General features: G+C 34.4%; 1 protein-coding gene across 1 annotated transcript in view; it reads left to right on the forward strand.

Moving 5' to 3' along the window:
- Positions 1-15843, forward strand: part of EndoA (SH3 domain containing GRB2 like, endophilin-A) — a 337766-nt gene extending 321923 nt beyond the window's left edge. Inside the window, exon 13 of the mRNA XM_090406594.1 lies at positions 13651-15843. The gene's annotated coding sequence lies outside the window, so the exon portion shown is untranslated. The remainder of the gene's footprint in view (positions 1-13650) is intronic.
- The last annotated feature ends 585 nt before the right edge of the window (positions 15844-16428 follow it).

Below are 16428 nucleotides of genomic sequence, written 5' to 3' on the forward strand. Positions count from 1 at the left end.
CAGAAGTATAACATCATCTGCATAAAGTAAAGAGCTAAGATTAACAATTATGATAGCAGATTTAATACTACTTTCATTCATAATGTGCACCTTTGTTGCATACCTGATTTAACATCGAACCATCTTCCTGTACCGTACCCTCTTTAATTCTAATTGCTGACTTACTGCTTAAATAGAGACTGTGTACTGCGCGAAATACAGTTATGTGATATAATGTCCCATTTACACCATTTCATTGCTCCATTTAACAGCTTTTTTAAAGAAATTATCCAAATATCTCGAATACCTTTATCTTCAGTTTTCATGTCACTTTTGTTGCCTCAGATTCCTTTTACAGTACCTCCATTTCTAAGCTTTTTCAATAGCCTTCAGAATATTTTGTCACCTTCTTGATGTTTATTTTCTATGTTCTGACTGAAGTCTTCCAATGACTTTTGTTTAACTAGTTTTACACAATGCTTCACTTTCTTGCATTTTTCTCTGTATTCTCTAAGAGTACAAGCTGACTTACTTGCCAGTAACTTTTCATATGCTTTCTTTTTTTCTTTGACTGCCTCTTCAACTTCTTGAGACCACCATGGAGTTCTGATATTTCTATCCTTATAGACAGCCTCACCACGTGGCTCTCTGGCTGAATCAATAAACATTTTCTTCAGGTTTTGCCATTGAATCTCCAAGGTTTGGTTCTTCTTTTCAAACTCTTTCATATTTTCTTCAATGATGCTTGTTTATTTGAGTCTACAGTTCACCTCTGAAAGCTGCTAAACTTTGATTCATTTTAAAACGTTCTTACATACTCTTATTTTCAGTATGAAATTCAACTTTATCCTGCTCGGAACTAGATAGTGACCACGTCCTATTTCAAATCCTCTGTATATTCTTGTGTCCTGAAGCAGTGGGAAAACATCTCTATCAACTATAACATAGTGAGAATTTTCTTATTTCTTGCATCTTCTCTGCACGTTCATTTGTGCATATTTTTATATTGGAACATGTTGTTAGTAATAACTAATCTGTGTTCTGAATAAAAATCCAGTAGGCATCATCATTGGCATCAATTTCCTTATAGATACCCCCAAGGGATGTTCAGGTTACTATGACAGCACTATGTGATTAAGTTTACATTATTATTAATCTCCTATCAACAATTTTCCTTTAAATCAATGTATTACTTGTGAGCACTCCAGTATTGTCACATCTAACCTTTTGTTCTTTTAAGGCACTGCTGACTGAATCAATCTGTGTATACTTTAATCTTCCTCTAGGTCTTTTTCTTGTCATCTTGACATCAAACATCTGTTTTACTAATCTTTCCTATCCCATTCTATTTAAGTGACCATACCACCTTAGATTAGCCCTGCTTACACATTCTTCAATGCAAACAATGTCAAGTTCCTTTCTTCCTAATGTCTTCATTTTTAATATGATTCTGCCATTAATGCCAATCTGTTCAAATCCCTAATTTTACCTCATATTTGTGATCTCTAGTCTCTGATCAAATGCTTTATATATAACCGAACTTTCAGATCCATAACTTAAAACAGGTTTAAACACTGTCTTGTGTACTGCTAGTTTGGTGTTTTGGCTAATTTCTCTCTTATTCCATATAAATTTATTCAGCTGGCTATCCACCATACCAGCTTTTCTTCTTCTGTTGTCTGTTTCCAGATTTAGCTTGCCATCTTCACTAAAAACTGTACCTAAATAACTGAAATATTTTACTTGTTCTATAGAATCTCCATTCAGAATGCAGTTGAAGTTTTTATGTTCCTGCCTATTTAAATAGTTTTGGTCCTTTTATTGCTGATTTTCATGTGAAATTTTTTACTGCTGTTATTCGATTTAGTTAGTGAATCCTGAGTCTTGCACTACATGTGTTTAGGATTACAACATCATCTGCATAAAGCAAAAAGCTAAGTTTGACATCTCCAATTCTAATATCAGGCCTGATGCCACTTTCTTTCATAATGTGATCCATATAGATGATGAATAAGAGTGGAGATAATGTGCATCCTTGTCTTACCCCTGATTTTACATGAGTCCATCTTCCTGTATTTCCTTGAATTCTAACTGCTGATTGACAACTTAAATATAGACTATGTATTGCTCTGTATAATGTTCCATTCACCCCATATAATTGTAGTGTTTTGAAAAGTTTTTCTCTGGGCACCTTGTCATATGCCTTTTCCAGATCTACAAAACTTAAGTGCAGACCCTTATCATATTCCCATGATTTCTAAACGATTTGTCTTAAAGTGAAAATCTGATCTTGACAACCTCTATTTTGCCTGAACCAAGTTTCTCTTCCACAACTTTTTTCAACCTCTTTTCAAGTAAGCTTGCATAAATCTTACCTGGGGTACTTAGTAGAGAAATTCCTCTGATTCTCACCTTCAGTTTTATTCCCTTTTTTATAGATGAATACTATGAGAGCTCTACTCCAATCATTGGAAATTTGACCTTCTGACCAGGCCTTCTGAATTATGTAGCGTAGCCACTGCAAAACTTTTATACCTCCATACTTAAGTATTTCTGGTTGAATATCATCTACTCCAGCTGATGTTGATGGGCTTCCTACCTCAAGTATTGATATGTACTCTTTGCTTCCTCTTGAAAATTTTCTAGTATGCTTCTACTTGGTTTGTTTAAGAGTCTTTCAACATAATTATTCCAGACATCTAGGATAGCCCTATCTTCAGTTTTCATGTTACCTTTATCATCTTTGATTCCTTTTACAGTACTCTTTCCTTCATTGCTTAACTTCTTCATTATGCCTCCAGTAAGCATTTGCCATTATTATTAGCTTTGATATTTTCTCCACATTTTCCAGAAACATTTCTATATGTCTGGTAATCATTTCCTTCTCTACTGTTTAGATCTCCAACAAGGACAATTTTCCTTTTTCATTGTGCCAGCTGCCTTCTCTAATGCCTCAAAATATTCCTCCATTTCTTAATAGAACTTTTTTTTTTTTTTAACCATAGGCAAAAATCAGTCTTAATGTCCAGTTTCCCATTCAAGATTATTCTCATATTTAGTGTTGAATACTATAGCTACTCCTTCTTTTTCTTGATTGTTATTGCCTGAATATAACATTTTATATTTGTTGCTTAGAAAGATCTCACCTGTTTTAGTCACACCAATGTTGATAGTACCAATCTTGAGTTCTGCTGATGTTGAGTTGGGATGTGTTCTTGAATTCGTTCCAATAGCTGACTTTGCAGTGTTCACCTTAGTTCTCTGAGTTCTCTTTAACTGCACTCCAGCCAATGTGAAATTTGTCATGTTGTACCATAATTTTATATTGTGGTTTAAGCCAATAAGAATGCAATTTTCTCGGGCTAAATCCCAAATTGCTAGCCCATCCTCATTTGTCCAGTATTGAGGTATCATCACCTTCTTGTGTTGCACCTAACAGGATCAGAAGCCCTGGTTGGTTCTCCGCAGTCTTTAATTAGGCTACGTGGAGATCTCCCAGTTATAAAGCTTTGGCCCTTAAGCACACTGAAGTCTTCTGTGTTGAAGTGCTGCAGTCTCCTGTCCCAGTAAGCAAAGAAAACTGTTGCAATTTTCTTAGTTTGGTTTTGTTCTTTAGGATTTGCCCCAAATAAATTGTTTTTTAAGATACTTGTGCCATGAGAGATTTCTTTAACTTAACACAAGGAATAAGTAATACTATTTATTTAAGGCCATATATTTCAGCCTGAATATTACAGGCCATCATCAGTGGCAATAATAATTAATTACAAGGTAAAATGCGAACAATGGATTGATTTGAAAAATTAAGTGATGTGTGATATTATACATAAAACAGTGCATTGGTATACCTCAGGGAATATTGAAAATTAAAAAAAAAAAAAATATCACAATTAGTGGTGGTGTCACATGCCCATTTCATTTGGGTATGCTATCGTAGCTTATGCAACCTGCGCTACAAAATTCATGTCAGTTTGACCATATGATTTCTTTTTTATCGATGTATGAAAGTTTTTAAGAGTGTATAGCACAGGGATTCTCAACCTTTTTGTTTCTTAGAGCACATTCTAAAATACCGGTAGGGCAACGGGCACCATCTACTTTTTCAAGCAAATTTTTTGAATTCGTTTTTTAAATGAATACATACAAAATTTACATTATAATCAAATGTTTTATTACTTTAAAGTTTACATTATATAAAAATTTAAATTATATGTAAGTTAATGTGATCTTTGGCATTGCATTTCATTGGCTAGTGCTTCATAATTAGGAGAATATGATGATATTCCAGTTCTTAAACTGGAATATCATCATATTCCAGTTTAAGAACTTCGAATGCACGTCTACTTTACATTGTATGCGTTTAATACTCTTCATCTGTCATTAATGCATGCATCATGTAGCATGCCATGAATTGTTGCGTGATTATTTCAAACTATATGGCACACGGTTGAACAGCGGTGGGCACACACAAATTGGTCGACGGGTGCCATGGTGCCCGCAGGCATAGGGTTGGGAACCCGTATAGCACATCAGTGCTCATATTAATTGGTCTGGTGCAATTAATTGGATAACTTTGAATATTTTAATTTATCCATTAATTGTAAATAAATCTGCTCAGAGTGAGGGGGGGGGACAATGTGTTTGTTTTAAGATACTGTATATTAGAAAACAATAATGAAGGAGAATGCTATATTTGATTGGTATATTTGAATTTCTCTAAGGTATAAAATTTGGCAGAGGAGGACAAAGCTTGCCTCCTTCGACTACAATACTGTTTCCCATTGTGAATATGGACAAAAAAGTTGGCCGACCAGGCCGGCCTTTATCTTTGGAAGATGGAAACAAGCTGATAATTTGTTGATAGGAAGAAAAGTAGCCACTAAATTGTATTTCTTAAGAATTCTGGAAATAGATTCTGAGATGCAGAAATGTGTGAGATTGGAACTTGGTGTAATGTTTTTATTTCCAGAATTCTTAACAAATACAATTTAGTGGCTGGCTACTTCTCTTCCTGTTGTTATATTTCCTTCTCTTTCTCTCCTTTTGTATGGTTTTATTTTAATTTATTTTATTTAGTCAACTTTCTTTCCTTATATGCTCTGTAAGCCATTTATTCTCTACTAAATTCCTTCCCCCTTATTAATAAGCAGTCCTATTGGCCTCCCTATAGTTTAATCACACAACATTCTGATAGAGTTCACCCGATAAGCATTAACAAAATTTATATTATAACTGCGCCAGCTAATACCTAGGATATATGGGACTCTTACCCAGGATGGCTCTCTCAGAATGATACATGATGATTAGACTAAAATAAACTTTATATCTCCGTTCACTAATCTCTTTCATACAGTCGTGACTCGCTTTATTTATTCATACACGTGGGTTCATCCCGCTAAGTTCGTCAATGTTTTATAAGCGGCTGTTTGAATTCTTAAGATAAAAAACAGGTCAGGCAGGTACTTAAAAGAAACATTTTAATAAACTTGAGAAATTATACTAGTAAGCATTACTAACATAATATCTGAAATATTCTCAAGTAAAGTCATAGGTTGAATACTAATTCTACTAAACACACAAATGAACTTGCTTAGACCACTACTATGAGCAATTTAACATTATTTCTTAGGCAACTGCCATTCCTTCTACACACACGTGGTCATTAGTTATATTACTTTACACATTACTATTAGCTCATACAGAGATAAACCTGACCTTGTTGGGCAGACAATTCTTAATTAAATGGGCCTGAGCCAAATCTTAGATAATTCTTAAAGTTCCATAATATTAGTCCATTTTACAAATTCTCTTAGGGGATCACATTCATTTATGACTGGAATTCACAACACAAAGGTTTACTTTACCATCCCTGATTGGATGCTATGTCTTTCTTCTTGCCTTGTCTGGTCATCAAGGCTTCCTCGCTCTGCTTACTATTTGATTACCTTCAATCAGCCATACGAATGGAATCTCAACGGGAAAGAAAGGATATGGCATGGGAACGTCACCTGAAATGGACGGCATCTGCTTGGTTCCTCCGTCGCACGACAACGCACAGCTATCCTAGTCCAAGGAAATAGCTTGGCTCATTCCAAACGCTGCGACAGATGAACCAATGCCTTCCACGGCCAGCCAGGAACTTCTCCAACGGAGCGGATTGGACCTATGTCCGAGAGAGACCAGGGACCCAAAAAAAAGCCTTGAATGGGGTTTGCATGGCCTTTTTTTCTTTCTCTTCTCAGTATTTCTCGGCCATCGCTATGCCCGCCAACGCAGTCACGTGGATTTCGTCATTGTATTCAGCTCCCTCTATTTCATCGCACGTGTTTTGCTCTTCTTGGAAAGCGCCTTAGTTCCTCTTTCCAGTAACTACCTTCCCCCTTTTTTGTATGCATAACACGGGACGGTTAAAAGTGACCCTTGAACTCTGGCTCACAGGCTTTGCTACTTCAGTACATGAAATGAGGCTCTTAAGTAGATTTAACAGCTTATATTGATCTATATCTGGCCCACACGCATTACAGATTATATCTTACAAACATTTTTATACAATTTTATACAATTCCTTGTTCTTAAATTGATTTGTATTCATAAAGTTATCTTTTTATTCTATTGCCAACATTCCACATTCTCTGCCTAAGTTAAATTAAAGTTGTGTCCTGAATAATACGTGTTAAAGCATTTCTTAGTTTATTCAAGACACAACACTGTCAACAGTTGCATTTTTTTCCATCTTCCAAAGACAAAGTTTCCACTAGCTCTTCCTGGTATCTACCAAGTTCCTTATCTTACTTTGGACAAACTGGGCACTCAGTATAAAAGAGAATACAAGAACATTAATCTTCTATTAGCAACAGCAAATATGAGAAATCTGGCTTTGCACAGCACTGAATAGACACACACCACAATGCCCTATGGTCTGAAAAGTGCTGAGGCATCATCATCTGAACTTAAATAGGGACAACTGTCTCTCTCTCTATCTAAGATATGGGAAAGTCTTATTCTAATCACACATCAATATTTTTTAATAGCTAATGAATAATTAACATTGCAATATTCCTTCAGTTATACTATTGCATTGTTAGCTCTTTCAAATCAGTCCATTGTTCATATTCTACCTGGTAATTAACTATTGCCACCACTAATGAAGGTTTGTAATATTCAGGCAGAAATGTAGGATGATCAAAATTAAAGTGTCACTGTTTAAGGCCTTGCAGAGTGCTACTCAGAGATCTAGATGCTGTGAAACTTGGCAGGAGTATTGCACTTCATACAGAAGTGATATCTGAAAGAAATAGAGGTAGTTTCAAAATTCACCACCGGGGATGCTGTATGATGTATCGAATGTAGCTGTAACAATTTTGCCGTGTGTAAGAGGGAGAAAAGTGACACAGACATAACACATTTTTATTCATTTCCATTATGCATTCACAAGCTGTACTCTTCAATATACTGCCTTTCCCAGTATGCCCAAACTGCATCCTTTGCACAGTGTGATCAACAGCAGAATGCAGTTTGTCAGGACTGATGTTGCGCACATGCTACATTATGCTGTCTTTCATTGCTGCAAGTTATTAGGATGATCCCAATAACCCCTGTCTTTGAGAAATCCAAAGCAAGCCAGAAGTCACAGGCGTCATATCAGATGAACGAAGTGGTCATGCAGTGGGGAACACATGGCCACCTCATTCTTGAAATGTTCTCGAAGTACAGATCTCCTGTACAGATCAACCAATGTGTGGAGATGACCCCCATCCTGCATGAAAAGGGCTGAATCCATGCACAGACACTGCTGTAACTGTTGCACAAAAAAATTGTTTATCATATCACGATACCTCTTGGTAGTAACTCAACAGGTCACAGGATCCGACTAGCAAATGTCCTCAAAGAAGCATGGTCCAACGATAAATGAAGCTGTAAATCTGCACCAGACAGTGACTTTGGGTAAATGCAAAGGAATTTGTTGGACTGCATGCCGGTTTTTCGTAGCCCATACGAGCAATTGTGGGTATTCTTCATCTTCCTACAAAATCATCCACGGCCATGCAGTGTCCAACTTCACTTGAGCAAGGAATATTAAAGTGAATATCATTCGACTTTCAAAAACACAGATTCAAGTTAACTCTGACACAAGAGTTGTGGACACAACTCCTGTGTCAGAGTTAACTTGAATGGGTAGAAATGCCGAATCTTCTGTAGAATTTTCCAGAAGTTGTGTAAGGCACATCCATGTGTCTTGATACAGCATGTGCACTACAGGAACCAACATTGCTTTTCACGGCCTGCTTCACAACGGCAGTAACAACTTCATTCATTTGTTGTGAACGGATTGGTTTGCTACCTCTGCCAGGTCTAACTCCCAACAATCCTGTTTCTTCAAAATGACTAATCATTCATCAGAGAGTACGTGGAGATAGTGGCTATACTACCTAATCGCCACTTATCTTGTATCATCTGTACACTTTCTCATATTCTACACTTGCTCATGTTTAGGTGGTATATCTTTACAAGCAAACATGCTGGGACAGGTTAGTGCCATCACTGTGGGCAGTATTAACAACCAGAATGAATGGAAAAATCCTGTTCATCTTTTTAAACCCTCCTGCCAAGTTGCGTGATATACAAATTCCATTTGGTCTTTACAGTGCCCCTGGCGGCTAATTTTTGAACTTTTTTTTCCCTGCATGATACACATTGTATTTCTGCAAAGTTTTGCAGCATTTGGATCATTAAATAGCACTCCACAAGGCCCTAAACAGGAGTTTTTCATCACCTTGTATATGGTCTTATATAAATAGTATTACTTATTCCTTGTGTTTTTCGTGTTAATTTAATGAAAAGTCCCAAATAAACAGCTACCCCAATTTACCAGTCACTCAGTCAGCTTGATTCTACTGTGTATTGAAATTATTCTCTTTAAGAATAGAAATTTGTAATTATAGCATGAATGCTCATGTAAAACAAAATTATATGTAGTTTTACTTAAAAGATGAATATTAAAAATATATTTAATGAATTAGCATCACATATATTTTATTTGAATACATATTCAAGAAATACACATCTCTGGTGGAAGTCAGCTGCACTCCGGATAACTCTGTCAGTGATGAGGGCATTTCACATAAGGTGAAATGCCCTCATCACTGATAGAGTTATCCCTGAGTGAAAGCTTTCATTCCCTTCATCTTCCTTATTATTCCAGCTGGAATGCCAGCCCTTGATCCTCTAATATGGATATTAAAGGCAGATCAGGCTGAAAATGCAGCAGATGATAAAAGTTCTGAAGACTGAAATCTCAACTCTACTCTTAGTAGAGTTGGCTCATAACAGATTTGGGGAATGCAACAGAGCCATTCTGCTTTTAGTCTTTTGAAAGGAGGATGTATTTTCTTCTTGTACATTATGATAGTTATGCCTTCTAGATTCTAGCAGATGATACCACCATAACACCTAAAAAAAACAAGTTATTTTTTTTCCACCATTCATCTCGTTTTCTCTTGCATTGACAACATGGACAAATTGCCACTTATCGTGTATCATCTGTACACTTTCTCATATTCTTCTATGAATCTTGCAATTGGAAGGATCCTCAAATTCACTGACTGATTTGCATTTCTGTAATACTCGTAGTAGTAGTAAAATGCTAGAGAAAATTATGTCTATAATACTGGACCTGCCAGGTGGACATGAGCTATGGAGATCAACAGGAGTTTGTTCAAGGGCATGCTTACTCTTTAGTACTGTAGTTAAATATTACAAAAAAAAAAAAGAGTGACGGGATGAAGTCATATTTTGCAGTCTTGTGAGCACTTTGATAGACAGTGACATTACAAACTGCCATACAAGTGAATTAGACTGGATAATTAATTATTAGAATGGATTGGAGACTTGTATGATATCAAAGAGTTGTGCCAAAAGAGCAGTCTCTAGGCAGGCAGTTGGGGAGGGGGGGGGATCCATTGAATTCTCTATTATTTATTGCGTGCATTTATTTGTAATGATATTCATTTTCAGAAGGATTTCATTTAGTTAGTAGGATCTTTCTGAATGCAGTTTTGGGCTTTAGAATTCATAGCTGTATGGTATATCATATAAATGAGCCATATACGTCTTCTTGAATGCAGTTTGTGGGCTTTAGAATTCATAGCTGCATATCATATAAATGAGCCATATTACAAGAGGTAAGTGGCAATGTGATCATCTGCTTATCCATGACAAGTGAATTTTTAGTTGATGAGTTAAAAAAAAACAAAACAATCATTTTGATCTTTAGTTTTATTTATGTAATGCTGATTCTGTTTCATGCTTTTATGTCGTAAATAGTTTTTTTGTATGTTAACCTTACTTATCGTATCTATTGGGGAATGCTAGTTATTACAAGTGCCTGTTTTATCATAATGGAATATGATCAATGAGAGGATAGGATACACTGCATCATTTTATTTTAAGAGCATGGAACATTCATTCTTACTGCAAGACATGGTAGAGCACACATCTGACTAAGGAGATATTTACCTGACTGGCTTACCAGTCAGGTAAATATCTCATATTACAAGATGAAATGAAATTTTTCAAGTCCTATGAATAGGGATATAAAGTAAGTTATATACAAATAAATACATTATGAAAAGGTGATGATGACATTGCAGATTTCTTCATTAATGTGAATGGGATTTGACAAGAAAGTAGTAGTGTTAAATTAAAGATGCCAAGAAATTATATTCTTTGTTTCATCCTTTATCTAAGTGTAAGCAAAACAAAGCTTGCATGTGAAGCAACTTCCCAACTGGACTACTTGTATATAGAGGCTAGTGACTTCACATCAATTGCCTTAGTATTCCATAATGCAAGGCACTATGCTTACAAATATAATGCTATTGGGATGGGCCACTATCTAGACCATTTTCGACCTTTATTGAGGTATGTTAAAGTGCGGGGATACCGCTCCTAAAACTGTGAGTGATCTAAATTTCACTGAGTGACCCTAAAGAATCTCTACCAAACTCATCACTCTAGAAAAGGAAACTCGCTGGTGGATCCACTGATTGGTAGGCAAAGGCCTGCCACCGAGCAGAGCTGCTCTACTTCCCAGAGGACAAACATTCATAAACGTGATCAGTGGGAGCCAGATCCAGAAGAGATGCCAAAGTTGAAGTAATGCAGAAGTCATCATATATTTCCCGTATACAAGTAATCAAAAGGTGTCACACCTTATTACTAAAATACTCTGGATTAGAGATAGATGTTGAAAGTTTTTTTTTTTTTTTTACTTAGTTATACTATCAATTAAAGATACCAAGAAATTATATTCTTGGTTTCATCCTTTATCCAAGTGTAAGCAAACAAAGTTTGCATGTGAAGTAACTCCATAAATGAGCTATTTCTATATAGAGGGTAATGACTTCGCATCAATTGCTTTAGTATCCCATAATGCAAGACACATATCCTTAAGGACATGAATGCTATGCAGTAGAGTTATTATATAGGACTTCTCAGACAGTACCTAGATTATGCTGAACAGATATTGAGAAGATGAGAATTCTAGATAGACATTTTAGAAGTAGATAGCACTAGTAATATCAAGACTGGAATGTTAATTATGAGAGAAGGATTGAGTAATGTAATTTTAAAGCTTGGCAATCAGAATGAAAATAGTTGATATCATTTGTTGAGCAGAAACCCTTAAAAAGCCCGAAATGGAAGAGATACCAAGGGATACCATTGAGAGCAGGGGCTCTGAGTGAATGTTACATCATCATCATATTGCCTCTTCCTTCTGATCACCAACCAAAGAACAAAGAGGCAACAACAAAAAATTATTAATTTTTTTAAAGAAATAGTTTTATAAATTTTTTAAAACAAAAAAGGTGCCTATGTCTAGAAGTTTTGCATAAGGGTGGAATGAGTAAGGAGTATGCAATATATTGTTAGAGTTGAGAATATATATTGTGACTGAGTGTAGTATGATAAATATCATGATAATTAGGGTGGTAATTATCATGGTATGTAAGTCAGATGGTAATAATCAGTGGCAGCTTGTAAGAATTTGTAGTGGTGGGCTGCAATGCTACCAGCCCAACCTGCACGTAAATCATGCGTTATCCTCACTAGGTAGCAGTTTAGTGGGAGTCTGCATTGAATGCAGCTCCAGCTTTGAATATATTAGCCAGTACTGATACTCGCCCTAGCCTGCACAGCACATTGACTATTGCTACAAAATGAATTATATAAAATACTTTTGAGCGGTATTGTATTACAAACAAGAAAATAATGGTTTTTAGATAAATATATAAAAATTTAAGAACTGCGATAATAAAACAGGAACTTTCATTTTATACTGGAGGGGCTGCAGTCCTTATGGATGAGCTGCCAGTGGCAATAATGCTAATGATATTTATAAAATTAAATAATTTTTCAGAAAAAAAAAAGACTATAACCAGAATGGTTTTTAAAATATTCTTATTTTGAAGAATGGGAGCTTGATAATCTCACTGTCATGTCATGTTAAGCAAGTCCTACATGTTTGAACATACAGTATGTATCAAACTCATTTGATACATAAATTGAAGATACCAAGAAATTATATACTTGGTTTAATCCTTTATCCAAGTGTAAGCAAACACGGTTGCGCCTGAACTGTTTTCAGGACTGGGAGCAACTTGCTTGAATCCCACTTTTTTGCAAGGATGTTTTTGAAGGCTTGGAGCATCTGTTTGATCTCAATAGCAAAGGTTCTTGTATTGTCTGAACACCTCAACCCATACTTGGTACTGATGTATTACAAGCTTACAACCTTTCATGATAGGGAGTCACATAAAAAAAGCAGAATTCTTTCTTTCCATATGTTATTTTTTGTTCAGCGTGGTGATTACAGTTTGCAAAGTTCTCTGTTAAGGACCAACGCAAAAAAAAAAAAAAAAAAAAAAAGTTATAAAAAAAAGTTTGGAAAAAATTCTGAAGTGTTATTTTTTAAAATATTTTATATAATAAAAATTGTATGGTTTACTGTAATGGTATTATTTGTATTCAGTATACAACTTCAGTAATGTGCATATAAAATTTCCAATTTTTGTTTGTTTATTCTAATTCATTCTATTTTATTTATATTATATAGATGTATATTAAAACATAAAACCAACCTTGAACACATTCCTGATATAAATCTGAATTTGAGTAATTCATGGAGTTCATGCCATTGCCTCTAGATAGACCTATGTGTCCTTGTGGAAGGCCAGCAATAGTAATAATATTGGTATCTGTCACTTCAGTATTTTTTATGATTACCAGTGATATTATACTCCAGATGTAAAACTGCCAAACATATATATTGCACATTGCACATGGAAACTATTATAAACATGTAATTACTAGTAAAATTGATTATTATGCTCAGTATTATATTTATAAATAAGAAAAAGGCACACCACATGGCTCATGTTTTCATACAAAGAAAAAAAAATGCAAATCTGCTTCTGTTAATGTAATCTCCATTTTAAAGTTTAGCAAAAATATACTAACAAGTATTGATTTTATTAATCCATCTGGTGTTGATATATCTTGTATATATTTTTGAATGCTGGTAAATCAGTATTAAAAATAAATTATTTATAAATATTTTAGATGAATGATGACTAACTGCACTGAGTTGACTGAATTCTGATAACTTTATAGGTTTGATGGGGACAAGAGTCGTCATGTGAGTTACTCAGGAAGTGGAGGAAATTTTGGTTAATGAACGTGTTGTGAATTTGCTGCTGGCATGCCAAAGAAAAATATATCCCTTAATTTACTTTGGTTCGGTAGCATAATTTTACTTGTCATCACCTTAATGGACATTGTACAGAGAAAATCAAATCAAATGTTTAGTAATTCTCCTGGATTGGCGTAAAAAATGCACAAAATCAATAGAAACTATTGTTCCATTCCAGGGGATATTCAAGACCAAGACTGCCTGTGGCATGTACAGAGAAATATTATTTTTACCTCATGTGCTTTATCTATTGTCCTGGAAACCTTTCCATATAATAATGTAAATGGACATACAAATGACTACAATATCCTGCTTGCAAATGCTCTTATGTACATTATGCATGAATATCATTAATTCGTGATATAACTGCTGAACCATTAAGTGTTGATATCATTGTGGCCAGTAATTTGAAATATTGAGTTATATGTTTACATGGGCACTACCACTGCCAAAGATCTTTCAATTGTATATTTTATTTTCCTTCTATCAATTTAATTGTATTATACAGAATTGTTTATGCTGTCATTGCAGTAAATATATTTCATCCAGTAACAAACTTTTCTTTTAAATGAAAATTGTTCCCCAAAATAATTTGTTCTGCGTTATGTGCCAAATAAGTATTTCTCTCTCTCTCTCTCTCTCTCTGAAAATCAAAAATGAAGTTATAACTTTACTCAACCAGTTGAAATACTTAAAAATTAATAAGATCTTGTAATTAATATAATAGTTTAATATTTAAATTAGCCTAGATTTTTTATATTAACTTAGGTGCTGATTAAGCCTTATATTGAAATTGTGATGTTTTAAATTTTATTTATATAAACGAGCTAAAGTATAGTCCATAAAAAAAAGAGCTGTATAAAGTTGAAATTCTTCGTACATGTCACTACTTGGTAAATCAATATGTCATGCATCAACTTGTGTATAGCACATGAAAGAAATCCGTGTCCAGAATTGTTATAGGCATATCTTTGTTATATATAACTAATATATATATATATACATATATATATATATATATGTGTGTTAGTTATATTATGTACTTAATTTATTTGAAAAGAAAACTGTTGGGTAACTGGTTGAAGTTCCTGAAAGCTATCAGTTCATTTCCTACTACCTTATTAAAATTTAATCATCACCAGCAGTCAGCAATGAGTGGTATCAATTTTTCTGTCTAAATTCATAATTGGAAAACATATGAAATGTTTTTCTTTTTTCACTAATCTTGTGTTAGTAAATTATATTTGCTCCGTTGGTAAATTATATTAGTTAAAATTGTGCATATAATTTTTTTAATTAAATTTTTTCATTGTACTATGAAGCAAAATGCCTATTGAGTGCTGAATACTGTGCCACTCTTTACAGCAAAAGGCTGGTAATTTCCCTGTCCCCACCATACTCTGCAGTATTATTCTTGATAAGATCAAATAATCTAAAAGATTTCTCCCAGTATTACTTCTCGATGTCTTTATATTCAATTAATGTGGATTCATGTTGTCCACCACCATCATTACTTACATAAGCATTGTGTCCAGAACTGTGAAAATTAATTTTTAAAATATATAGATGTAAAGATTCTTCAGTTTATTCCTCTTCATTGGATTTTATTTATTTGGATTGTTGTTCTGGTGATGTGACAGAATAAGATTTGCATGTCAGTTTAGCTGTTCTTTTGTGATAATACATATGGTGTCATCTTTCTTATTTAAGGCCTATGAATTTTGAAATGGAAAGTTTGTCTAATCCTTAAAATTGGTTGTGTGTGTAACTATTAAGATGTGTCACCATTTACATCTATTTTACCTATAGTAACATCATCTAGATAGTACCATGTCCTGTTATGACGTTTTAAATTATGATGTTAAAGTTTGTTTCTCTAGCACTAAAGAGTTTGCTGTCTGTGTGTTCTATAGGTAAAGTTCCTCTGTAGTAGCATTCACACTCTGTATGTCATCCTCACTGCAGATGTGTATGAAAATCCTAAAGCAATAGTTTGTCCTTAATCATATAGCACATTGTATACTACAGTGTAAATCCAGAGATATAAAGAATCAGCATTGTGTGGTTAAAGTGTTCTGATAAAGATTGAAAATAAAGGTCGTTATGGATGATGATATTTTTTCTGCTTTAGGATAAAATAGTCACATAATCAAGGGAACAGTTCCCTTATTCACTATACAGATTTTTTTTTGTGTGTGTAATATTATCAAGCAAAACTAACTGATACAGTTTGGATTTTCAATCAACAGCAATCTTTTTCTATTCCATCATTTTGTTTATAGTTGACAATCATCAGTGTCAATTGTTTAATTCTTGTGGGTATTACTACATTAATTCCACAAAGAAACTCACATTGGAAGACTGAAAAATTACTGGGATAAAAATATGCCTATACTAATGTTTCACTAACTATTGATATACATACATATTTCTATCTAAGTAATTGTTTCAGTCTTCCAATGTGGGTTTCTTCAGAGATTGACCATTAACAGTTTAATTGTATTATATTATATTGTGCTGTTAGTTTGGTGTGTATGTCTCATTGCTGTCAAACAGAAGTCCTTAATCAGCTAACATTCCTATATTTAATATTATTATTATTATTATTACGTGACACCTTCAGGGAGTCCATAGACTCATCGAGGGAGGGCATCTACTCTGCAACTGTCTCCACCAACTACAACGAACTGCAGCTACAC

Source organism: Typopeltis vanoorti, chromosome 16, assembly GCF_054136105.1.
Source record: "Typopeltis vanoorti isolate ZY-2024b chromosome 16, IOZ_Tvanoo_1.0, whole genome shotgun sequence".
In the NCBI taxonomy this organism is placed as follows: domain Eukaryota; kingdom Metazoa; phylum Arthropoda; class Arachnida; order Uropygi; family Thelyphonidae; genus Typopeltis; species Typopeltis vanoorti.